Source organism: Neovison vison, chromosome 8 (assembly GCF_020171115.1).
Source record: "Neovison vison isolate M4711 chromosome 8, ASM_NN_V1, whole genome shotgun sequence".
In the NCBI taxonomy this organism is placed as follows: Eukaryota; Metazoa; Chordata; class Mammalia; order Carnivora; family Mustelidae; genus Neogale; species Neogale vison.
This window is the reverse complement of record NC_058098.1, coordinates 67,608,137-67,634,086: the sequence shown is the minus strand read 5'-3', so window position 1 is coordinate 67,634,086 and position 25,950 is coordinate 67,608,137. Positions and strand designations below refer to the sequence as shown.

The 25,950-nt window shown below is 42.5% G+C and overlaps 1 protein-coding gene and 1 non-coding gene across 9 annotated transcripts in view; one reads left to right on the top strand and one right to left on the bottom strand.

Annotated features, from left to right (window-relative positions):
- The first annotated feature begins 10,405 nt into the window (after positions 1–10,405).
- The window catches only part of NINL (ninein like), a 171,765-nt gene continuing 156,220 nt past the window's right edge, over positions 10,406–25,950 (top strand). For 6 of the 8 annotated variants that reach the window (XM_044263833.1, XM_044263832.1, XM_044263831.1 and 3 more), the window contains exon 1: positions 10,789–10,806. The gene's annotated coding sequence lies outside the window, so the exon portion shown is untranslated. Of the gene's footprint in view, positions 10,535–10,788; positions 10,807–25,950 lie in introns of those variants that run through there. The other 2 variants (XM_044263836.1, XM_044263837.1) reach the window with 2 other exon arrangements.
- LOC122916671 lies at positions 21,339–21,398 on the bottom strand. The gene has a single exon (XR_006386289.1). It is a non-coding gene; the product is annotated as a small nucleolar RNA SNORD104 (small nucleolar RNA).

Here is a 25,950-nt window from a genome sequence, read left to right as displayed (position 1 = left end):
CCCCAGCTTAAATCCAACACCTCAAGCTTCATAGTAGCATTCTACCTATCCTTGCTTCTTTGTAACTCCTTTCTTTGGTGGTAAGAAACCCGGCTTCCAATATCTACCATTTTTCAGAGAGAAAGACAAATATTTATCATTTGCAACCATATCTACCATTTCTACCATAAGAGAAAGACATATTATTTCAATAATATGTGGAATTTAAGAAACAAAACAGGATTAGAGAGGAAGGGAGGGAAAAATAAAATAAGATGAAATCAGAGAGGGAGACAAACCATAAGAGACTCAACTATAGGAAATACACTGAGGGTTGCTAGAGGGGAGGTGGGTGGGGGGATGAGGTAACTGGATGATGGGTTAAGGAGGGCATGTAATATAATGTGCACTGGTTTATATGCAACTGATGAATCATGGAACTCTACCTCTGAAACTAATAACACACTATATGTTAATTAATCGAATTTAAATCAAAAAAAGAAAAGAGGGGCGCCTGGGTGGCTCAGTGGGTTAAGCCGCTGCCTTCGACTCAGGTCATGATCCCAGGGTCCTGGGATCGAGTCCCGCATCGGGCTCTCTGCTCAGCAGGGAACCTGCTTCCCTCTCTCTCTGCCTGCCTCTCTGTCTACTTGTAATCTCTGTCTATCAAATAAACAAATAAAATCTTTAAAAAAAAAGAAAAGAAAGAAAATAGACCCTATTAGAATGGCTACAATAAAATAAACTAACACCACCAAATGCAAACAAGGATGCAGAATAAAAACACATTTATTGCTGGTGGGGAATGCAAAATGGTAGAGCCACTTTGGAAAACAGTTTGGCAACATAGCATATAGTTAAAGAGAGTCTTACCATACAATCCAGCAACCTCACTCACAGTTATTTGTCAAAGTAAATAGAAAACTTGTGTTAAAACAACAACAACAAACTTGTAGGGAAATGTTTATAGTGGCTCTATTCATAATCACCAAATACTGGAAGTAACCAAGGTGTCTTTTTTTTTAATTAACTTATTTATTTTCAGCATAACAGTATTTATTATTTTTTCACCACACCCAGTGCTCCATGCAAGCCGTGCCCTCTATAATACCCACCACCTGGTACCCCAACCTCCCACCCCCCGCCACTTCAAACCCCTCAGATTGTTTTTCAGAGTCCATAGTCTCTCATGATTCACCTTCCCTTCCAATTTACCCCAACTCCCTTCCCCTAACACTCCTTGTCCTCCATGCTATTTGTTATGCTCCACAAATAAGTGAAACCATAGGATAATTGTCTCTCTCTGCTTGACTTATTTCACTCAGCATAATCTCTTCCAGTCCCGTCCATGTTGCTACAAAAGTTGGGTATTCATCCTTTCTGATGGAGGCATAATACTCCATAGTGTATATGAACCACATTTTCCTTATCCATTCGTCCGTTGAAGGACATCTTGGTTCTTTCCATAGTTTGGCGACCATGGCCATTGCTGCTATAAACATTGGGGTACAGATGGCCCTTCTTTTCACAACATCTATATGTTTGGGGTAAATACCCAGTAGTGCAATGGCAGGGTCATAGGGAAGTTCTATTTTTAATTTAACCAAGGTGTCTTTTAACAGGTGAATGGATAAACAAACAGTGGAACATTCATACAATGGAATACTATTTAACAATTAAAAGGAATGAGCTACTGATATATAAAACAATATGCATAAATAATGAATTCTGGAACACTGAAAAGAAATAAAAATAAATAAATAAATAAATAAATAAATACAAACAATATGGATGAATCTTAAACTCATTTTGCAGAAGTTAAACCCCATAGCTTATATATCATATAATTCCATTCATATGACATTTTGGAAAAAGAAAAACTTTAGAGATGCAAAACAGATCAATAGTTGCCAAGGATTTGGGGAGAGGGGAGCAATTAACTGCATAGAAAACACACAGAGGGACTTTTAGGATGATGAAACTGTTGTGTATGACACTGGAATGGTAGATATAAGATGATACTATTCATTTGTCATTTTCATACAGCATAAGTTTTACCATATGAAAATTAAAAGAATAATCAATAAGAATAGTGAGCACCCAACATGGAAAGCAGACTGACAAATGAATCTAACTGTAATACGAATGTATGATATAACCTCACTGAAGGAGGTAAGGAAAAAAAGAGCTGGCCCAAATAACTTTGAAAACTAGTATTTTGACTGGAAACTAAGAGCCTAAACAATGGTACATTAAACACTGTATACTATCTTATCCTGTTTCTTACAGGGGTATGGATTAACAATTCTGAAAGTAATTTACATATATACTAAAGTTGAAGAAATAAGTAAATGGTAGATATTAGGAGTCAGGTTTCTTATCTTCAAAGAAAGAAGTTACAAAGAAACAAAGGATGCTAGTATGAAGCTTGAGGTACTGGATTTAAGTTGGGGACATCAGTAGAAACTCATGATCATTTTAATAGGTAGATGGAGATAGATGATTGATAGATAAGATATAAATAGATAGATGTTAGATTTTGTAACTATGTGTATATACATGGATCAGCATACTTACATATATTTCCTAAAGCCATGCTCTCAGAGAGCCAAGAAGCAGTGACATCCCAAATAGTAATAAGCAAATTTTCATCCAGATATTGGTTTCTAACTACCATTCGCCAGTGAAAGAAACCAGGGGCTCTTTGGAAACATTATTGATCCTAGGGCTGAGGCAGAGAAAGTCTAAGCTGAGTCAGAACATCTAAAGAAATGTTGCAAAAACAAACAAACAAAAAATGGTTCATTTCAAAGGGACACAGAAGCCAATCTGAAAGAGCTCCCAAAGGCCAAAGCTGAGAAAATGTGAACAAAATAAATAATGTGGCATTAGATTATAGTTGAAAGTATAAAGTAAATATACATGAGTCCATACTGATATAAATAAATGATTGATGAATAAATTAAAAAAATATGTAGATATTCCCCTCTCTAAGAGGTGGAATTTAGTCCTCCCCTTCTTCAATGGAGGATGGATTCAGTAACTTGCTACCCAAGATCAGAATCTGAAAAGAAAAAATTTCAACTTTGCAGTAGAGAGATCTCTAGACACTACATGAACAAAATGATCAAGATTAACATCATCAATAATGTTCAAAGAATGTCAGGTACTGGTAGATATGATGCTATGAGAAAGGAATTTCATCTCTGTGTTTTCTTCCCAGAACCCATAACACCAATCAGAATCATTAGAAAATATCGTACAAGCCTGAACTGAGGGACATCCTATGAAATGCCTACCCAGTACTCCTCATAACTGTCAGGGTCATCAAAAACAAGGAAAGTCTCAGAAACTGTCACAGACCAGAAGAGACTGAAGAGACGAGATGACTGAATGCCATTTGAAATGTTGATTGGGATCTTGGAAACGAAAAACAACCTTAGTGGAAACATGGCTGAGATTGAAATAAAGTCTGGAGTTTAGCTAACAGTGGTGTCATCAGTAGCTAATCACCTGATTCTGATCATTGAACCACGGTTGTACAAGATCTTAATATTGTTAAAAGGATAAATGGGAACTCTGTATTATCTTTGCAACTATTCTGTAAATTTAAAATTATTCCAAAATAATAAATTCTTATTAAAAGAAGAAAAGTGGAATTTACTGAAAGGGTCAAATATATTCAGACTGAGCTAAGCTGGACATATGTGACTGTCAACATTTATCAAAGGGTAATGAAGCAACAAAATCCATAAATCAGTATTTTCTAAATGTACTGAGGTCAGCACTTAGCCGTGACTCCCAGGAAATGTTTGAAGAACCTGAACATGACACATGTTTCCATTAAAGTCCATTAAAGAAATAGATGTCAAAGAAGCTACTGCCTATGTTCTCCTCTAGGATTCTCATGGATTTCTGCCTCACATTGAGGTCTTTGATCCATTTCAAGTTTATTTTTGTGTATGATATAAGAGATTGGTCGAGTTTCATTCTTCTACACATGGCTGTCCAATTTTCCCAGCACCATTCATTGAAGAGGCTGTCTTTTTTCCAGTGGATATGCTTTCCTGCTTGCTCAAAGATTATTTGGCCATAGAGTTGAGGGTCCATATCCTGGCTCTCTACTCTGTTCCAGTGGTCTATGTGTCTGTTTTTATGCCAATACCATGCTGTCTTGGTGATCACAACTTTGTAGTAAACCTTGAAATCAGGTAACGTGATGCCCCCAGTTTTTTCTTTTTAATATTTCCTTAGCAATTCAGGTCTCTTCTGGTTCCATACAAATTTTAGGATTGTTTGCTCCAGCACTTTGAGAAATGCTGGTGGAATTTTAATCGGAATGGCATTGAAAGTGTAGATTGCTCTAGGGAGTATAGATATTTTAGCAATGCTTACTCTTCTGATCATGAGCATGGAATGGCCTTCCATCTTTTCGTGTCTTCTTCAATTTCTTTCACAAGTGTTCTGTAGTTCCTTGAGTACAGATCCTTTACCTCTTTGGTTAGTTTTATTCTCAGGTACCTTATGGTTCTTGGTGCTATGGTAAATGGAATTGATTCTCTAATTTCTCTTTCTATAGTTTCATTGTTAGTGTATAAGAAAGCAACTGATGTCTGTACTTTGACTTTGTATCCTGCCTCATTGCTGTATGAGTTCTAGTAATTTGGGGGTGGAGACTTTTGGGTTTTCCATATAAAGTATCATGTCATCCGCAAAGAGAGAGTTTGACCTCTTCATTGTCAATTTGGATACCTTTTATTTCTCTTTGTTGTCTGATGGCTGTTGCTAAGACTTCCAATACTATGTTGAACAAGAGTGGTGAAAGTGGGCATCCTTCTCGTGTTCTGATCTCACAGAGATCAGCTTTTCCCCATTGAGGATGATGTTCGCTGTGGGTTGTTCATTGATAGAGTTTATGAAGTTGAGGAATGTTCCCTCTATCCCTATACTTTGAGGAGTTTTAATCAAGAGTGGATGCTGTATCTTGTCAAATGCTTTTTCTGCATCAATTGAGAGGACCATGTGGTTCTTCTCTCTTCTCTTATTGATTTGTTCTATCACATTGATTGATTTGTGAATGTTGAACACCCTCTGCATCCCATGGATGAATCCCACCTGGTCATGGTGGATAATCTTTTTAATGTACTGTTGGATCCGATTAGCTAGATCTTCTTGAGAATCTTGGCATCCAGATTCATCAGGGATTTTGGCCTGAAAGTCTCCTTTTTGGTACGGTCTTTGCCTGGTTTGGGGATCAAGGTAATGCTGGCTTCGTAAAAGAGTCTGGAAATTTTCCTTCTGCTTCAATTTTTTTTTCCAATTTATTTATTTTCAGAAAAACAGTATTCATTATTTTTTCACCACACCCAGTGCTCCATGAAAGCCGTGCCCTCTATAATACCCACCACCTGGTTGCTTCAATTTTTTGAAACAGCTTCAGGAGAATAGGTATTATTTCTTCTTTGAATGTTTGGTAGAATTCCCCAGGGAATCCATCAGGTCCTGGGGTCTTGTTTTTTTGGAGATTTTTGATCATTACTTCAATCTCGTTACTAGATATTGGTCTATTAAAGTTGTCTTCTTTATTCTGACTGAATTCTTCCTGATTCAGTTTTGGAAGTTTAGAGGTTCCTAGGAATGTATCCATTTCATCTTGGTTGCTTAATTTATTGGCATATAACTGTTGATAATAATTTCTGATGATTGGTTCTATTTCCTTGGTGTTAGTCGTGATCTCTCCCCTTTACATTCATAATTTTATTAATTTGGGTCCCCTTTCTTTTCTTTTGGATTCATTTGGCCAGTGGTTTATCGATCTTATTGATTCTTTGAAAAAGCCAGCTTCTAGTGTTGGTGATGCATTCTACTGAATCTCTATTTTCTATCTCATTGATCTCTGCTCTAATCTTGATTATTTCCTTTTTTGTGTGGGGGTTGGCTTAATTTGTTGTTGATTCTCCAGCTCTTTAAGGTGTAAATAAAGCTGGTGTTTTCTGGATGTTTCAATTTTTTTAAGGGAGGCTTGGATGGCTATGTATTTCCCCCTTTGGACTGCCTTTGCTGTATCCCATAGGTTTTGGACCAATGTGTCTTCATTCTCATTGGTTTCCATGAATTGTTAAAGTTCTTCTTTGATTTCCTGGTTGATCCAAACATTCTTAAGCAAGGTAGTCTTTAGCTTCCAGGTGTTTGAATTCCTTCCAAACTTTTTCTTGTGGTTGAGTTCCAGTTTCAAAAGACTGTGGTCTGAGAATATGGAAAGACCTAAACATTTTTATAGAATTGAGTTGAAGACTGCTAGTTGATTGCAGTTATTCACTTTTTGTCTCCTTAGGGTTATATAGTGTTTACCTGGGTACATAGTCATTCTGAATAAAGACTCTTTATTGCTATTGCTGCATGCACCTTGGAACTTAGCATCACTGGTCAGGATGTTGGCTATGCACCCCCTCCCCCCAGCTAGTCTACTTCGGCTTGGTATGGCCTGCCACTGTGCCCACACACTGGTTGGGAGGGGTCCCAGGCACATCAGAAGGGCTCCAGCCTCACTCAGAGCAGGTATGGAAACCCCCAGAGCCCAGAGCATGGTGTGAGCATCACTCACTAGTCTTCTCTGGTTGCCTTTCACTCTGTGTGGAGTTGCCACTTGTAGGCAGTTGTAATTTTCACTTCTCCTTTGTTCCCCCTCCCTCCTTCTTTTTGTACCCTGTTCCCCCAGAACCTGGCTTTTATCCTGCCTCCTCCCCACCAGTCACATTTCCCCAGGTCCTCACAACATCCTTTAAAGTAGATTCCCTACAAAATATATACACCTACACGTCCTTCATGCTAGAGCACAGTGCAGCTCAGTTCAGCATTCTGATATATTGTCATGCTGGTAAGACTTCCTGTTCTGTATCAGGGATGAAAGGATGGAGCTAAGAGCTGGAGAAGCATCATCAACAAGGTTAAAGAAGGATACGGTCCAGGTCCAGCACAACCCACTCTATCCTCTAGCTATCACAAACAACACTTGCTGGATTCTAGGCATGGAGGCCAAAAAAAAAAAAAAGATAGCCCTTGCCCATAGGAGCTCAAAAACTAGCAGAAGAGCAAATTAGTAACAAGAGTAATTAAAGTAAAGAGTGACAGAGATTGTATGGAAATGAACGTTAGTTTCCTGGGAGGAGAAAAAAGGGAGCAAACACATGCTGGGAGAATTTCTGTGTTGAGTGCTGAAGCTGACTGAGAGGTAATCAGGGGGGTGCAAAGCCTCGGAAAAAAGATAGCTCAAGGTCTGTTTCATTTTCAGAGAACTGAGAAGGCCCCACTGACCTGAAGTCTAAATGAGAATAGACCAGTGGTGGGAGGGCTGGAAAATTGGCAGGGCAATGTTCAGAAGGAAGGACCTGACAAACAATTTCAGCTGAAGGCCTTGAAGGGCTTTAGGCAGAATAGGGACAACACAGTTGTATGTTTTAGAAAGCACATCTGGCCACTATACAGAGGTGACAAGCGCAAGTACAGACAGTGGACTTTAGTGCTTTCGCAATCCTCCGGAGGCATTTGGAGGGCCCGACCCAGGAAGGTGTGGCCCGGATAAGGAGGGAGTGAAGAGGGAGAGAGAGAACATGCAGAAAACTACAGGACTCAGCAACCGAGTCAACGTGAGGAGGAGAGAGAAGGGCTGTGACCTTCATTAAGTGGGGAGTCCACAAGAAGCAGAACATTGTAGGGAAAAAAATAAGTATTTCAGTTTGAAACTTGACTGGTTGAATTTGAACTGCTTGTCAAACATGGAAGTGGAATATCCAGTTGGCAGTTGGATGTTTGGGGCTTTAAGAGAAAAAGAGGTGGGTGCCTGGGTGGCTCAGTTTGTTAGGCATCTGCCCTCGGTTCAGGTCATGATCACAGGATTCTTGAATCAAGCCCCACTTTGGGTTCGCTGCTGGGCAGAGAGTCTGCTTCTCCCTCTGCCTCTCTCCCCAGCTCATGCTCTCCCCTCCCCTGTCAAATAAATAAAGTCCTTAAAAAAAGAGAAAGAGGGGCACCTGGGTGGCTCAGTGTTTGGCTCAGGTCATGATCTCAGGGTCCTGGGACCTGGGCCCTGCATTAGGCTTTCTGCTCAGTGGGGAGTCTGCTTCCCCCTCTCTCTCTGCCTGCCTCTCTGCCTACTTGTGATTGTTGTCTGTCAAATAAATAAATAAAATCTTAAAAAAAGAGCAAGAAAGAAAATCACTAGAAGAATATTTATTTATTCATGTATTTATTTTTAAAGATTTTATTTATTTATTTGACAGAGAGGGAGAGAAATCACAAGCAGGTAGAGAGGCCGGCAGTGAGGGAAGGCTGGGGAGGCAGGCTCCCTGCTGAGCAGAGAGCCCAATGCGGGGCTCAATCCTAGGACCCCGAGATCATGACCCGAGCTGAAGGCAGAGGCTTAACCCACTGAGCCATCCAGGTGCCACTAGAATATTTAAAAAAGAGAGAGAGAGAAAGAGAGAACCAGAGTGAGGGCAGACTAGAAATACTGAGGAATATTATGCAATCAGCACAAGGTTGGTAACTTAAGACAGGGGACGAGGAAGGCACCCAGAGACTGGCAGAGTGCAGGGAGCCAAGTCTAGGACCCTTGTGATGAAAATATCTAGGGAAGAGAAAAGGAGGACCACAAGGGAGCACTGAGAAGGAATAGTCAGAGAAGCCACAGGATAGGCAGGACGGCCCTGCCAGGGACCCAGAGTGCAACTGGCCCATGCCCTGAAGCCTAGAAGATAAGGAATGAAGACAAGCCTCTTAATTTGATGACTGGAAAGACAGTGGGGGCACTGAGAGGGCGGGTAAGGGCCATGCAGCCCAAGGTCTCTGATCAGCCCCAGGGGCCAGTTCTGGGGACAGATTTTGGCATCTGGGAGCTATATGGATCCCAGTATGTTATTTAACTACTTAAGCATCATTTCCCACCTCTGTAAAAGGACAATTTTACAACTATGGCCTGGGATTGTTGTGAGGATTAAAATAAGGTTGTGCATGGAAGGAACCCAGCATAAAATGAGTAACTGTGGTTGCTTCCACCCAAACCTTGGAGTCCCCCATTTTCTCTCCTACAGCCCACCTCCAGTTGGAGGCGCTTCCTGTCTGCCAGACCACTCCAAATACCCATATAACCACTCCTCACCCCTTCCACCCTGGTCCAAGCCACCTCCATCTCAGTCAGTTACTGCCGCTGCCACTACTACTACTACTACTACTTCTTCTTCTTCTTCCTCTTCCTCTTGCTCTTCCTCTCCTTCTCCCTCTCTTTCTTCTTATTCTTTAAAGATTTTTATTTATTTATCTGACAGCCAGAGAGGGAACACAAGCAGGGGGAGTGGGAGAGGGATAAGCAGGCTTTCCACTGAGCAGCAAGCCCCCCATGCAAGGTTGGATCCCAGGACTCTGGGATCATGACCTGAGCCGAAGGCAGCCGCTTAACTACTGAGCCACCCAGGTGTCCCACTACCATCACTTCTTAACAGTCTCCCTACTTCAACCTTTGCTCCCTCTCTCCCCACTTGCCCTCACCCAGTGACCAGGATGACTTTAAGTCTGACCACAAGTTCCCTCTACTAAACACTCTCAGAGTAGAAACAAGTCCTTAACAAGAGGGCAGCAAGGCCCTACCTACCTCTCCGCCCATCTTTCACTTCTTTCTGGCTTCACACACCACACAGTTCACCCTGCCACTCTTCCTGGCCACAGGGAAACTCACTGGGCATCCTCTAGACTCAAGGCCTGGCCAACTGTTCTCCTGGACTGCTGCCTGCCTCCCTCCCTCCCTTCTGGCCTTCACTGACCTGGCCTTTTTCTGACCTTCCCTTGCCCCACCTCCTGCACTCCTTAAGCTCCTCTCTTAATTTGCGTCTTTTTGGCATTTATAACTATCTAGCATTTTTGCGTATTTCATTTAAGCTTTTAAATTGTCTTCTGGCCTGTAAACTCCACGAGGGGCAAAAATTTTATTTTATCTTATTTTATTTTATTTTATTTGGCCAACCCTCCCCCTCCCCGCATTATTACTGCTCCATTTTCAGTCCCTGGGACGACAACTGGCACTATTAGGTGCTCAATAAATACTTGATTTGCTATATGATGGGAAGACAGGAACCATAAGTTTTGCGTCTTCAGGTTCCTTCAACTGCGAATTTGGGGTATTACTACCTGGTTTGCGTCCTCGGGTTGTTCCCAGAAAATGATGCTGGAGTAAGCGCTGTGAACGGCCAAACTCCATTAAGGGCGCGTCTCTGAAGTCCCAGGACCCGCCAGGGAGGCTCCGCGCCCAGGCTCGCCACTCCCCTGCCCTCACGCCCCCTCCCGCCCTGCGCCCTCACGGCCCGCCCTCTTGGGTTGGGCCAGCGGCGCGGGGCGCCGGGAGGACGAGGAGGCGGTGCTTGGAGGCTGCGGGAGGGCCGCGTCGGGGCCTCCAGACACAAAGAGCTGCCAGCGGGACGAGCCCTGGGTTCCCCGCGCGAGCTAGCCCCGTCGGCTCGCGCCCCTGTGCCCAGCGCAGGGGAGACCAGAGGCGGCCACCGCCCAGGTGAGCGGGGCTGGGGCGGGGCTGCGGGGCCCGCCCCTCCGCCGCACGTGCAACAGGCCCGGGAGCGCGCCGGTGGTGAGGGCCGCGGGAGAGGAAGACGCGCGGTCTCCGGGGCTGCGCCCTAGGCAGTCGGCAGGTGGGGACGAGGGGGTCCGGGGCCCTGCGACTGTGGGCGCGGCGGGATTGTGGGGCGAACCCCGTGACACCACCAGCCCTCGCCTCGGCGCCGGGGACCGGCCCCTGCACGGGATCGGTGCATCTTCAGCATCCGGGTACGGGACTCCAGGTTCGGTCAGCCTGACGTGTTGGCCGCCTTTTTTTCCGTCACCCCGGAAGACAGGGAGGGGGGCTCGGGGACGGGACGTCCCTTTAAAAGAACGTGTCCCGCGGGAATCTAGCAGCTCCACCAAACCTTTGAAAACCAGGTTCTGCAGTCGCTGCCGTTCCTGCAGCGTTCGCGATCCTCGCAAGCAGTTTGCCGCTTTCCGGCCCGCCAGTTTGCTATCCATTCCGTGGTTGTTCTGTAAAAGGCTGAACAGTAGTGACTGTAACTAGACCTAAGATTTGGGCTTACCTGAGTCCTTGGTTCCAAGTACAAATTAAGAATTCAGGCTCAAGGCCAGAGATTTGGTTAATCACAAGCAAGAGGCCAAAACTTTGGGTCAGATTCTACCCGGAACTATTTGGAGGCCTGCGGGAGCAGAAGGCTTTCCTCCCCCCGCCCCCCGCCCCCCCCCCCCCGCCCATCCTTAGGGTAACCTTGAGGCTCCTGGTAAAACTTTTGCCAACAAAGGATTTTTTTTTAAAGATTTTATTTATTTATTTGACAGACAGAGTTCACAAGTAGGCAGAGAAGCCGGCGGGGCGGGGGGGGGGGGCCGGGAAGCAGGCTCCCTCCTGAGTAGAGAGCCGGATGTGGAGCTCTATCCCAGTACTCTGGGATCATGACCTGAGCTGAAGGCAGAGGCTTAGCTCACTGAGTCACCCAGGTGCCCCCACCAAAGGAATTTTAATGTTGCTTTCTGTAAACCCAGGAATGGAGGAATCTTTTTGGATGGTGTTCTGTGTTGATGAAAGTTAGAGCATGTAGCTGGCACTGCCTGTACTCCTCTGTCTCTCTCAACCCTGGATTGTCCTTCCTTAAACTTCAAGATGTAATGGCTTCTTGTTTCTCAAAGACTGTACATAGTCTCCCTTGAGTTGAAATCATTTGTTTCTCAAATAAACAAACACCCTCTAGGTAATTCTAATGCACTCAAGTTTGAGAAACGCTGGCATATGCTAGCTTTTGTGCATTGACTTAGTTTGTATTTCTTTTTTTTTTTTTTCAAAGATTTTATTTATTTATTTGAGAGAGAGAGACAGAGATAGTGAGAGGGATTACAAGGGGAGAGGAGAGGGAGAAGCAGGCTCCCTGCCGAGTAGGGAGCCTGACTCGGGGCTCATCCCAGGACCTTGGGATCATGACCTGGGCTGAAGGCAGAGGCTTAACCAACCGACCAACCCAGGCGCCCCAACTTATTTTGTGTTTCATGAGAGGAAACCAGCAGATATTTTTATGATGACACACAGGCTCATAAGCCAGTTATTTTATCTTGGGATCTATTTTGTTTAATAAGTTAAAATTTTGGTGTGCTGGAGTTTGTCGAAATGGACATCATTTGTTCTTGTTAAAAAGATCTGAAGGGAAATCATTCTTCACATTGTCTAGTTTGATTTTTTTTTTTAACTTTTCAGTTATGAATTTAACATTTGTGGATGTCCATCAGTAGGGATATTTTTAGCTAACGAGGATGGAAAACACAACTCAGTCTTGGCTTAAACAGGTAGGGAAGTATGGAAGGAAAGTATAATACTTCAGGGGCGCCTGGGTGGCTCAGTGGGTTAAGCCTCTGCCTTCGGCTCAGATCATGGTCCCAGGGTCCTGGGATCGAGCCCCACATCGGGCTCTCTGCTCAGCAGGGAGCCTGCTTCCTCCTCTCTCTCTGCCTCTCTGCCTACTTGTGATCTCTGTCTGTTAAATTTAAAAAAAAAAAAAAATTAAAAAAAAAATACTTCAGGATGGGTTTTTCCAGTAGCTGAACCAGTATTTGGGGGCCCAGCCTGCCCCTTTTTCACACATTGTCGTGTTGGTGGTAGCTGTCTCACATTTGGAGGAAGAGGTAGGGTGGCTTCTGTGACTCTTTAAGAATGAGGAGGAACACACCCAGTGGCCTCTGCATCATTGGCTTGTGGGCCATTGAACCAGTCACCAGCTGGAAGGGGGCCTACCCCACCTTGGTCTGTGATAGACTCCACACTTCCCTGCTGCTGCTCCATGGAGGCAGGGTGCATGGGGTCTGTGGGAGGGCAGGCTTTAGGTACCTGGTCACTGGAGGGCTTGTGTGGCTCACCACACAGGTAAAGTATGTCCCATGGGCCCTCTGCATGGCTTGTGTGTTGGCTATGCTGGTTTTCAGAAATGGAGCCCTGGTCTCTTGGTGACAAAACAAACTAGGCATACAACAGAGAGAGATAGTCTCTCTCTCTCAAATAAATAAATAAAATCTTTGGAAAAAAAAAAAAGAAATGCAAACTAAGTCAATGCACAAAAGCTAGCATATGCCAGCGTTTCTCAAACTTGAGTGCATTAGAATTACCTAGCGGGTGTTTGTTTATTTGAGAAACAAATGATTTCAACTCAAGGGAGACTATGTACAGTCTTTGAGAAACAAGAAGCCATTACATCTTGAAGTTTAAGGAAGGACAATCCAGGGTTGAGAGAGACAGAGGAGTACAGGCAGTGCCAGCTACATGCTCTAACTTTCATCAACACAGAACACCATCCAAAAAGATTCCTCCATTCCTGGGTTTACAGAAAGCAACATTAATTATTATTATTATTATTATTATTAATTATTATTTTTTTAAAATTTTTGAACTTTAAAATTTTTTTGGTGGCTGTTTTTAAAGCATGCTCTCACTGTATACCAGGCTCTGTTCTCTGCTTTCGGTAAATTCTTCCATGTGGTGCTCATAGGACCTGAGCCAGGGCATGCTCTTGTTCCCCATCTCAAAGATGGGGTTATGCTCAGAGCCCTTGGTACCAGGATCTGGACAGGCTCTCTGTAGATTTTCTGCCTCCTAGCACATGGGATTTCCAACTATGTGTCACTGCCTCAGTGACTAGATGATTTCTGTACATGAAAAAGAAAGAGTTTTTAATGCTGTTAAAAAGCTGTGACTTACACAATCTGTCTCGATGTGTGAGGTGAGTGAGAGGTAAGGGAATTGGCAACTCAAATTATGTATGTAAGCAGTAGTTGTGCTTTGCACTAGTAGGCATCATGTGTGTCCGTGCCCAAGGGAATAACGTTAAAAACATGAGTCTGATGTTAGGTTTGGGGCTGTAGCCGCCACCAGCCACTCTGTGGTCCTGCTAGGGCAACCTCCTAGGAGTGCCATTCACACCAGGGGCCTGTGGGGTCTCCCTCAGGGTCACTGATGGCATCAGACCATGAACATAAGAACCAGCATCAACTAATGTAATTAAACAGTCACTGATTTGGGGCTTAGTTTAAGGACACCGGAATTTTGCTAAAACGTTATACATTATTTAAAAATCAACAGAGTGGTCTGCTCAGTCAGATTTTGACAGCAGGTTGCCATGCCCCAATGCAAGCTCCAGGTATCCAGAATGCCTTTACCTGCCCTGGCTGTCCTCAGGTGGCTTGAGGAGGGAGCAGCTAGGACTGCCAGTCCAAGTAGCCTCCAGACTTTTGGCTATGTTCATAAACATGGACAAAACTGGGCAAGAGTGGGCAGTACCACCCGGTCCCCAGCTGGGGAGAGATTACAGAACAGATGACCCTCCTCCTTGCATACCCAGGGGCTGTGTGTCCCAATGAGGATGGGGTAAAAACAGAGTTTATCATCCCTTTGATAACAGGGAGGGTAGTGACTTCTGCCCCAGGAAAACCCAATTCCCAAGGGCTGACTGTACCCCAGCCAGTTAGCTCCCTGGGTTCGGGTCTCTTGCTTTGTGGTCTGACTTCAGCAAGGTCACTGCTCCCCAAAGACGTAAATGAAGAGAAGTAATAGTGAGTTTGCCTCCTCAGTTGGCCAGAAATATAGATGCCCAGTTTCTAAACCCTACGAGCTATAGTGGCCTATTCTCACAGCCAGTAGCACTCCTCAGAAAACTGGTTCAGATAGGATGTTTGCAGGGGTCCTGCCTAACTCCAACTTAGCCAGGTCTGCTCTGTGGCAGAGTGCTTAAAAGTAAGCTGTTCTTGTCCCATTTTAAGTTCTTTTTCAATTTTTATTATTTCACATTGTTCACATAAAGTAAGACTTTGTTGTTTGTAGATTTTACTTCTGAAAATTCTCATAATTCAGGGCTCCTGGGTGGTTCAGTCAGTTGAACATCTGATTCTTACTTTTGGCTCAGGTCATGATCTCAGGGTCCTGGGATCAAATACGGAGTTGGACTTATATGCTCCGCAGAGTCTGCTTGAAATTCTCTCTCCCTCTGACCCGGTCTACCCCCAATCCCTGCTCATGTACATGCTCTAAGTTAATAAATAAAATCTTTAAAAAATTTTTTGGAAAATCTTTTCTCTTAAAGATTTTGTATATTCATTTGAGAGAAAGAGAGAGAACAAGCAGTGCAGAAGGGCAGAGGGAGAAGGAGACTCCCCACCCAGCAGAGGGGCTTGATCCCAGAACCCTGAGATCATGAGCTGAGCCAAAGGCAGATGCTTAACAGATGAGCCACCCAGGTGCCCCTAGGTAAATAAAATCTTTTTTAAAATTCTCATAATTCACATTCTTATAAAGGGTAATTGCTCTGCTGTGGATGCCATCCTAACCAAGTAACCAAAGTTGAGGTCACCTTTAAAGAGACATCACTGTGCCTCCTTGATGAGAGGTATGGAGAAGGAAACAATGTTACCCTGGGGTATCCCCACCTTAACCTGACTCTGTGTGGAGACATCAGACGAATTCCCATTTGTGTGATGTTCTACAGAGTTACTGACTGGCCTCTGTACTTCAAACATTTCAAGGTCAAGAAACTATTCTTGTTGACCTATTCTAGTTGAAAGAGGACTAGAGGGACCCAACACCTGAATACGGGACCCTGGCATGGAGCCAGGAAGGGGCAGACAAGCTATAAAGGACATTATTAGGACAATGGACAAAATTTGAATGAGTGATGAAATAGACAATAGTATTATATCAGTGTCACATTTCCTGAGTTTGATCATTCTACTGTCACGTGTCCTTGAGTTTGCTAAGTGCATACTGAGATATTTAGAGATAGGAGGGCACAAAGTATGAAACAATCTGAGAGAATGAAGAAGGGTGGGGAAAGAAAATGATAAAATGAGCATGATAAATGGGGCAAAGTGAAAACAACTGGTGAAGCTCTCTGGGTAAAGGGTATTTGGGAATTCTTTGTACTGTTTTTGCAACTTTTCTATAAACTTGAAATTATTTTAAAAAGTTACAAAAACAGATGTCTACTCTGTATTCACTGCAATCTAAATACCTTACTTTTTTTTTTTCATGTTACAATGTCTCTGAATTTGGGATGCATTATATAATCCATGCTGTTTTAGTATTGTGTCAGATTTTGATAGCAGTTTTTCTTTTTTAGTCATTGGTTTTAGAATCAGTGGCATCGTAGATCTGGTGAACTGTGATATTTTCTCTGGCTTTGTTGTCTGAAGAGGTGGGAAAAAAGAAGACAGTCCTTCCAGTGATTTTAGCATTTTCCTTCCCTAATGCTTCACAGCAGACCAGACATCCAGCTGCCTTTGCTCATTCTGCCTCGGTGTCTTCTAGATTTCAGACTCAACACATTCCAGCTGAATTTCTGTCTTCACCTCCAGCACTCCAAACTACTCTTCCTTTGTATTTGCTGTCTCAGGGAGCAGAAACCTAATTTTTAGCCAGTGATGGCCTGGGAATGACCCCATGGGAAGGGTATAGGGAAGAGAGATGGGTTGGGGGCACCTGGGTGGCTCAGTGGGGTAAGCGTCTACCTTCGGCTCAGGTCGTGATCTCAGGGTCCTGGGATCGAGCCCCACATTGGGCTCTCTGCTCAGCGGGGAGCCTGCTTCCTCCTCTCTCTCTGCCTGCCCCTCTGCCTACTCTCTGTCAAATAAATAAAATCTTAAAAAAAAAAAAAAGAAAGAAAAAGAGAGATGGGTTGGTGTGAGGCTCTCAACCAGTCTGCCTCAGGACAGGTACTAGTTTTAGTGCTGCCCATTTCTTGAAGTGTCTTTGGGCTCTGAATGTCTGTGCCTTGTTTTCCACATTTGGTAAGTGAGAATGGCTTCCCAAGTCTATTAAGATAGTGGATGAGGGGTGCTTGGGTGGGTCAGTCATCGAGCATCAGCCTTCAGCTCCGGTCATGATCGAGCCCCGCATCAGGCTCCTTGCTCTCAGTAGGAAACCTGCTTCTCCATCTCCCTCTCTGCCTGCTTGTGTTTCCTTTTCTTGTCTCTCTCTCTCTCTGTCAAATAAATAAATAAATAAAATCTTAAAAAAAAAAAAAAAAAGATAATGGATGAGACAACTTAAGGTACAATACAACTCTGAAATTCTATGACTTAAAATGGGAGAGATGGGGCGCCTGGGTGGCTCAGTGGGTTAAAGCCTCTGCCTTCAGCTCAGGTCATGGTCTCAGGGTCCTGGGATCGAACGCTACATCTGGCTCTCTGCTCAGCAGGGAGCCTGCTTCCTCCCTCTCTCTCTGCCTGCCTCTCTGCCTACCTATGATCTTGTGATCTCTCTGTCAAATAAATAAATAAAATCTTTAAAAAAAATAAAATGGGAGAGATTTTTTAAAAGACTCTTACACTATAATTTTTCAAAGAGCTGATTCCCTTTAAGCAGACAACTCTGAGCTCATAGGTCAGTGAAGGACAGGTGCATGGCTGGGCTCCTGCTTCTTGACTCTAAGCACTTGCTCCCAGATTTCTTTCCTGTTCTGAGTCCACCTCTGGGGTGAGTCAAGGTGGGATTGATTTGTATATTGGATGATCAACAGGGACTGCTGGGCATAGGTGCATTTCATAGAACTTGCAGTAGCCTGGTGCTCCTGAGCTCCTCTCTGCACTGGGACCATCAGGCACTGCAGTGTTGGAAACTTCTGTGGCAGAGCACCAAGTCTCATTACCTCTTGAGCCCCTTGTGTGTCAGCCTTGGAAAGGGCTCCATTCCATGTTATTTTGCATCAGCCTAGGATCACAACATTTTATTTTAGTGTATTTTGTTTGGCATGGACTTCAAGCAACTGCAATAGTGAAATACCGTGACTTCCCCAGGGCCTGGTTTCTTAAACTGCCATGTTTCATCCACATTGAAGATGATTAGTTCTTGGCAATTCTGAATCTGCATTATGGCCACTGAGTTGTTGCTGTTGACACTGACCTTCACAGCAGTCTCATTCTTTAGAAGTAGAAACCCAAAATCTTCAACCCACTGTTGGATTCTGTGGACTTTTAAGTATGTATAGAGAACAGAGAAGATCAGTATTTACCTTTAGCTCTTAATTGGACATTTGGAATTTCAGATGTGAAAGTTGGGACAATAATGAGGGGAGACTATCATGGTTTTCTAAATAAATCTTATTGGTTGCATTATTTTATTCTCTTATATTGTTTATAGCCAACACGAAACAAAGATTACATCCTGGTAATATAGTGGGAAGATATCTCACTTTTATAGCAGATGAATAGAAATGAATTGGGATATGGATTGTCTGGTTTGGGGGACTATCAAGTTAGTGTTCTTTCCTTATAATTAGGTTTACTAATACAAATTCTTATAGAACATTAGGTTTGGTCTAAAGCTAGAAGAGACATTGCCCCATATATTATGGATTTCAGAGTCCTGACTTGTGCATGGAAAAACTTTCTTATTCAAAACCACTTTGTATGTTTGGATATTATTAGTAGTCATGAGGCAGGATGTAAAAGTTGGTAGTTCTGACTGTGGAGTTAGATCTCAATATGTGTTCATTTACTAGCTCTGTGACTTTGAGCAAATACTTAACCTCTCTATGCTTCGATATCCTCACCGTTTTTTGAAACTTATTTTTATTATTAACATATAATATATTATTTATTTCAGGGTTACAGGTCTGTGATTCATCAATTTTACACAGTTCACAGTGCTTATGAAAACACATACCCTCCCCAGTGTCCACCAGCCAGCCACTTTATCCCTCCCATCTCCTTCTGCTGCAGCAACCCTCAGTTTCCTGAGATTAAGAGTCTGTTATGGTTTTTAAATAACATGGAGGACATAGGGAGATGGAGAGGAGAAGGGAGTTGAGGGAAATTGGAAGGGGAGATGAATCGTGAGAGACTATGGACTCTGAAAAACAATCTGAGGGTTTTGAAGGGGTGGGGGGTGGGAGGTTGGGGGAGCCAGGTTGTGGGTATTATAGAGGGCACGTATTGCATGGAGCACTGGGTGTGGTGCATAAACAATGAATTCTGTTATGCTGAAAAGAAATTAAAAAAAAAAAAAAAGTCTGTTATGGTTTGCTCCCTCTCTGGTTTGTCTTGTTTCATTTTCTCCTCTCTTCCTGTCTTGTTTCCCGAATTCCACATATCAATGAGACCACATGATAATTGTCTTTCTCTGACTGACTTATTTTGCTTAGTATAATACCCTCTAGTTCCATCCATGTCATTGCAAATGTCAAGATTTCATTTCTTTCTTGGGCTGCATCATATTCCATTATGTATATATCTTAATTATCCATTCATGTCAATGGACATCTGGGCTCTTTCCCTAGTTTGGCTATTATGGACATAGCTGCTATAAACATTGGGGTACATGTGCCTCTTCGGATCAATACATTTGTATCTTTCGGGTAATTAGTAGTGCAATTGTTGGGTCATAGGGTAGCTCTTGCAAATGGCAAGAGTTCTTTATTTGTTGGGGGCTGTATAATATTCCATTGCATATATATCTTCTTTATCCATTCATATGTTGTTGGACATCTGGGCTCTTTCCATAGTTTGGCTATTGTGGACATTGCTGCTATAAACATTGGAGTGCAGGTGCCCCTTCAAATCACTGTTTGTAACCTTTGGATAAATACCTAGTAGTACAATTACTGGGTTGTAGGGTAGCTCTATTTTCAACTTTTTGAGGAACCTCCATACTGTTTTCTAGAGTGGCTGCATCAGCTTGCATTCCCAACAGTGTAGGAGGGTTCCCCTTTCTCTGCATCCTTGCCAGCATCTGTTGTTTTCCTGACTTGTTCATTTTAGCCATTCTGAATGGTGTGAGGTGGTACCTCAGTGTGGTTTTGATTTGTATTTCCCTGATGCCAAGTGATGTGGAGCACTTTTTCATGTCTGTTGTGTCCGTTGGCCATTTGGATGCCTTATTTCCAGAAATGTGTGTTCATGTCTTCTACCCATTTCTTGATTGGATTATTTGTTCTTTGGGTGTTGAGTTTGATAAGTTCTTCATAGATTTTTGGATACTAGCCCTTTATCTGATATGTCATTTGCAAATATCTTCTCCCATTCTGCCTGTTGTCTTTTGGTTTTGTTGACTGTTTCCTTTGCTGTGCAGAAGCTTTTTATCTTGATGAAGTCTTAATGGTTCATTTTCGCCTTGATTCCCTTGCCTTTGGTAATGTGTCTAGGAAGAAGTTGCTGCGGCTGAGGTCGAAGAGGTTGCTGCCTGTGTTTTCCTCAAGGATTTTAATGGATTCCTGTCTCACATTAACACCTTTTTTTTTTTTTTCTTTTAATTTATTTGACAGACAGAGATCACAAGTAGGCGGAGAGAGGAAGGGAAGCAGGCTCCCTGCTGAGCAGAGAGCCCGATGCGGGGCTCGATTCCAGGACCCTGGGACCATGACCTGAGCCGAAGGCAGAGGCTTTAACCCACTGAGCCACCCAGGCGCCCCTCACATTAACGCCTTTTATCCACTTTGAGTCTATTTTCGTGCGTGGTTTAAGGAAATGGTCCAATTTCACTCTTCTGCATGGCTGTCCAATTTTCCTAACACCTTTTGTTGAAGAGACTTTTTTCCATTAGATATTCTTTCCAGCTTTGTCAAAGATTAGTTGACCATAGTGTTGAGGGTCACCCTCTGGGCTCTCCAGTCTGTTCCATTGATCTATATGCCTTGATGATCACAGATTTGTAACAGAGCTTGAAGTCCGGAAATTGTGATGCCACCAGCCTTAGTTTTCTTTTTCAACATTCTTCTGGCTATTTGGGGTCTTTTCTGGTTCCATCAATATCCTAACCTTTAATATTGGGATAATAGGGGTGTCCCCTCACAGGGCTAATAAATTCTTAAGTACTTAGGAATGTGCCCATTGAATGATGAGTTCAAACAATATGAGTTTTCTTTTATCAAAAGATTATTTGGCAAAAGCAAGCAACTTACTGAGGGGTCAGAGGTTAGAGACCTCTTTCCTGTGGCTCTGACTATGCAAGACTTACACAGCTGGAAGTAGAGTGTTAAGAAAATCTCCTACTGCCTTTTTTATTTTTCTCCCTCAACCTTTAAAGGTCACTTGACTGAAATAAAAATAAACAGCAACAGTGGTCCCACAAAAAGAAATGTCATGATGGCAAAATATGCAAATACTTCAAAAAATAATAAATTAGGTCTTTAAAGGAAAAGAATGTATTAACCAAGACCTTGTTATCCTCCAGGTTCTGTGCTCATTTCCTGTAGTGTGTATTTTGTGCAGTTGAAACGGGAGCATGTGCTAGATTTCTGCATTGTTCTACTACTTTCAGGTGGTTGTTTTTTTTTTTTTCCTTCTTCCTCACCCCGACATCACTGCTGTCAGCAGTCTGACACATGCTTTGATTGGGATGTCATCTCTGCCATAATTTCAGGTTGTTTTTTTTTTTTAACAGACAAGTGGTTGTTTTGATGGAGTTTACAGGTTTGTCTGTTGACAAATACAATGGTGTTGAGGTGTTTGCTTTTGTTAGGCTTTTGATTTTGTTCTGAGCAATTAGAGACTTCCAATGAGCATTCTTTTTTTTTTTTTTTAAAGATTTTATTTATTTATCAGAGAGAGAGAGGGAGAGCGAGCGAGCACAGGCAGACAGAATGGCAGGCAGAGGCAGAGGGAGAAGCAGGCTCCCTGCTGAGCAAGGAGCCCAATGTAGGACTCTATCCCAGGACGCTGGGATCATGACCCGAGCCGAAGGCAGCTGCTTAACCAACTGAGCCACCCAGGCGTCCCTTCAATGAGCATTCTATGAAGAATTCCAGTCTTCCTGTTTTCTTTCTCTGTGGATATAAAATGTATGCGCCTTCCTTCTTTCTTGTAGTCCTGCCAGCTGCTTACCACTGCCCACTCACATTGCTGGTGGGTGAGTGTGCTGTGGGATTGCTGATCAGAACTTCCTCACTGGCTTCTCTGTGAGGGAGGGTGCAGGAGGGTCAGCCCTCGACCCTAGTGTGTTGGATAGATGGAATCAGGTTACCTATGCCCTGGTGTGAAAAACTCTTAAGTTGTTCTAATTTGGGTTTCTTCACTGTGCAAGACTGTGCCTATTCAGTATTTGCTTATTTTTTTATAATGAAGAGCAAGATTGTGCCCTTAGGTAATCAGCCTCTTTTCCTGATTCTCTTGATGACATAGTTCTACCCAGAGAATGCTGAAGCAAGCAGCAGCATGCTCCCTGTGCTCACCTCCTGGTCTGTATTTGCTAATAATATGTGAACAAGGAGGTTTCACGGTAACATGCAAGGAATAAGCCACTCGCTCAGTTTCTCAAACATTGTAGAAAAGAAAAAAAAAAGTTGGTATTCATATGAATTCTCTTCTAGAATTTCTAGCATTTGATAGAGAACCAAATACTCCACCTAGTGAACTGGTAAAGCTCTGGGTGGTTCTGTGACCAGTAATAATATTTCTCAAATGCTTAGTGTTGGGGGAGCTCCCATTCTTGGATGTGAGTTGCATAACAGCATTCAGGAAAAAAGAGTTGGCCCTGCCTGCCTCCCTGCTTGCCCTTGTGCCAGTGTTCTTCTTTTACTTCAAAGAGAAAACTCAGTGCCTGCTTGTCTCTCTTGAGATCTAGCTTCACCCACATCTCCCCTCTCCTTCACAGTGGCCTCCCAGGAGGAGGTGGTGACATACCTCCTCCATTTGACAGAGGCTGCTGCTGGGGGATGGGAGGGAGATTGCAGCTTCAAAGACCAGCATTCCACACCATTACTGCTCAGATGGGAGTGAGGTTGAGACCTTTTGGGAAGTTAGTGATCACAGGCCCTCAGAGGTAAACTGAAATTATTTTGTTCAGTAAAACTAGGTATAAATGCCTTAGCATTTATAAATCTGCAGCGGGGTAATTAACTCAAATTCAATACATGTTTTATTCTGTTTTTTGATTCCAAGACAGCAGCTAGACTTTGGTGTTCCCTTGCCTTCAGGGGGCTTTATGTTATAGGGCTGAAGGCAGAAGTTTCTGGAAAATGATCTCCCGCCCCTTAAAAAAATTGCATAGGGGTGCCTGGATGGCTCAGTGGGTTAAGCCGCTGCCTTCGGCTTGGGTCATGATCTCAGGGTCCTGGGATCAAGTCCCGCGTCGGGCTCTCTGCTCAGCAGGGGGCCTGCTTCCCTTCCCCTCTCTCCGCCTGCCTCTCTGCCTACTGTGATCTCTCTCTGTCAAATAAATAAAATCTTTAAAAAAAAAAAAAAATTGCATAGGCTTAAATTGACGTGTGTGTGTGTGTGTGTGTGTGTGTGTGTGTCTCGGGGGGATTCTGAGAGTTGAAACACACATAGAGATTTGTAACTGTCCCAACAGTGAGAATACAGAACAGTTCATCAACAAAAAAACACCCTTGCGACAGCTTGGTAGTCCTAAATCTTGCCCACCTCTTTGCTCACCCTGTATTTATGCCTTTTCTAGAATGTCGTATCAGTGGAATCTTAGAGCATGTAACCTTTCCAAACTGGTGCCTTTTTCTCAGTATTTGTGTTGTTGCTTCTATTAACAATTTGTTCCTTTTATTGATGAGTAGCATTCAAGGTGAGGATAGATGTTAATCCATTCACCACTTGGAGGATGTTAAGCTGTTTTCCAGTTTTTGACATTGTGACTACAGCTGCTATAAATACATTTGTCATACAGGTTTTGTGTGAAGATGTTTTTGCTTTTTCTAGGGTAGGTACCAAGATAAGGGTTTGCTGAGTCTCATAGTAGGTCTCTGTTTAATTTGGAACTGCTTTCTTTCCAGAGTGGCTTTACCATTTTGCATTTCTAGCAACAATGTATTAGAGTTTAATTTGTTCTCCTTGCCAGTTCCTGCTATTGGAACTTCTAAAAAATTTTAATGTTAGCTATTCTAATAGACCTGTAGCAGGTATCTCATTACAGTTTTAATTTACATTTCCCTAGTGGTGAATGATATAGAACATCTTTTCATGTGCTTATTTCCATCTGTATATTTTCTTTGGAAGTATGTGAGTACTAGGGTTTTGCAAGTGTTTTTGTTTTTTTGTTTTTTTTTTTAATTCGGTTGTTTCCTAACTGTTCAGTTTTTTTCCCCTAACTGTTCAGTTTTAATAGTTCTTTATATATTCTCTATGCAAAACCTTTCAGGGATATGGGGTTTGCAAAGATTTCTTCACAGTTTGTGGCTTGTCTTTTCATTCTGACCAACGCCTTTCATAAAACAAAAAGTTTTAATTTTGCTGAAATCAATTTGCCTGTATAGATTTTATATCGTATATCAGTATATCAATGTGCCTTGTATAGATTTTACTTTTTGTCTTATGTTAAAAAGTCCAGGCCATAGATTGACACCTATGTTTTCTTCTAAAAGTGCTGTACTTTTACATTTTATGTTTTTAGTGTTGATAAATTTTAAGTTAGGGACGCCTTAGTGGCTCAGTGATGAAGCATCTGCCTTCTGCTTAGGTCATGATCTCGGAGTCCTGGGATCAAGCCCCATCTGGCTTCCTGCTCAGCAGGAGGTCTGCTTCTCCCTATTCCTCTGCCCCTTCCCCCAACTTATGCTCACCTACAGACATGCACTTACGTTCTCTCAAATAAATAAATCTTTAAAAAATTTTTTTAATTAAAAAGATTTTTTAATTTTTTAAGTTTTTTTAATTTTTAATTTTAATTTTAAAATTTTTAATTAAATTTTTTTAATTAAAATTTTTTTTTAAAGATTTTATTTATTTATTTGACAGAGAGAAAGATCACAAGTAGGCAGAGAGGCAGACAGAGAGCCCTATGCAGGGCTCGTTCCTGGGATCCTGAGATTATGACCTGAGCCAAAGGCAGAGGCTTAACCCACTGAGCCACCCAGGTGCCCCAAAAATTAAAAAAAAATTTTATTTAAGTTTGTACTAGGTATGAGGTTTACATTAAGGGTTTTATTAAGGGTTCTATTCTTACTCGATCAAATTTTTTGGCAGTTTTGTCAAAGATTAAATGACTGTATTTGGGAGTCTGTTAGTGAAGTCTCTAGAATCTGTTTTATTGACATATTTGTGTGTATGTTTATCCCTTCCCCCAATTGCACACTGTCTTGGTAATAGAGCTTTAAAATAACTCTTCTTTTTTTCTTTTTTTTAACCTAAATTCATTTAGTCATATATCATCATTAGTTTCAAATGTAGAGTTCAGTTATTCATCAGTTGCGTATAACACCTAGTGCTCATCGTATCACATGCCCTCCTTAATGCCCATCACCCAATTACCTCATCCCTGCAACCAACTCTCCTCCAACAATCCTCAATTTGTTTCCTATAGTTAAGAGTCTCTCATGGTTTGTTTCCTTCTCTGATTTCATCCCATTCAGTTTTTCCTCCTTTCCCCAACAGTCATCTGCCCTTTTTCTTATATTCCACATATGAGTGAAACTGTATGATAATTGTCTTTCTCTGACTTATTTTGCTTTGCATAATACCCTCCAGGTCCATCCATGTTGTTGTAAATGGCAAGATTTCATCCTTTTTTAAAAAAGATTTCATCCTTTTTGATGGCCGAGTAATATTCCATCATATATATCTCCCACATCTTTATCCATTCATCTGCTGAGGCCTGCTTTCCTTTTTTTTGGCTATTGTGGACATTGCTGCTATAAACATTGGGGTGCACATGCCTCTTCGGATCACTACATTTGTATCTTTGGGGCAAATACCTAGTAGTACAATTGCTGGGTCATAGGGTAGATCTATTTTTAACTTCTTGAGGAAACTCTGTAGTGTTTTCTAGAGTAACTGTACCAGTTTGCATTCCCACCAACAGTGTAAGAGGATTCCCCTTTCTCCTTATCTTTGCTGAAACTTATTGTTTCCTGACTTGTTAATTTGAGCCATTCTGACTGGTGTGAGGTGGTATCATATTGTGGTTTTGATTTGTATTTCCCTTATGCCAAGTGATGTGGAGCACGTTTTCATTTG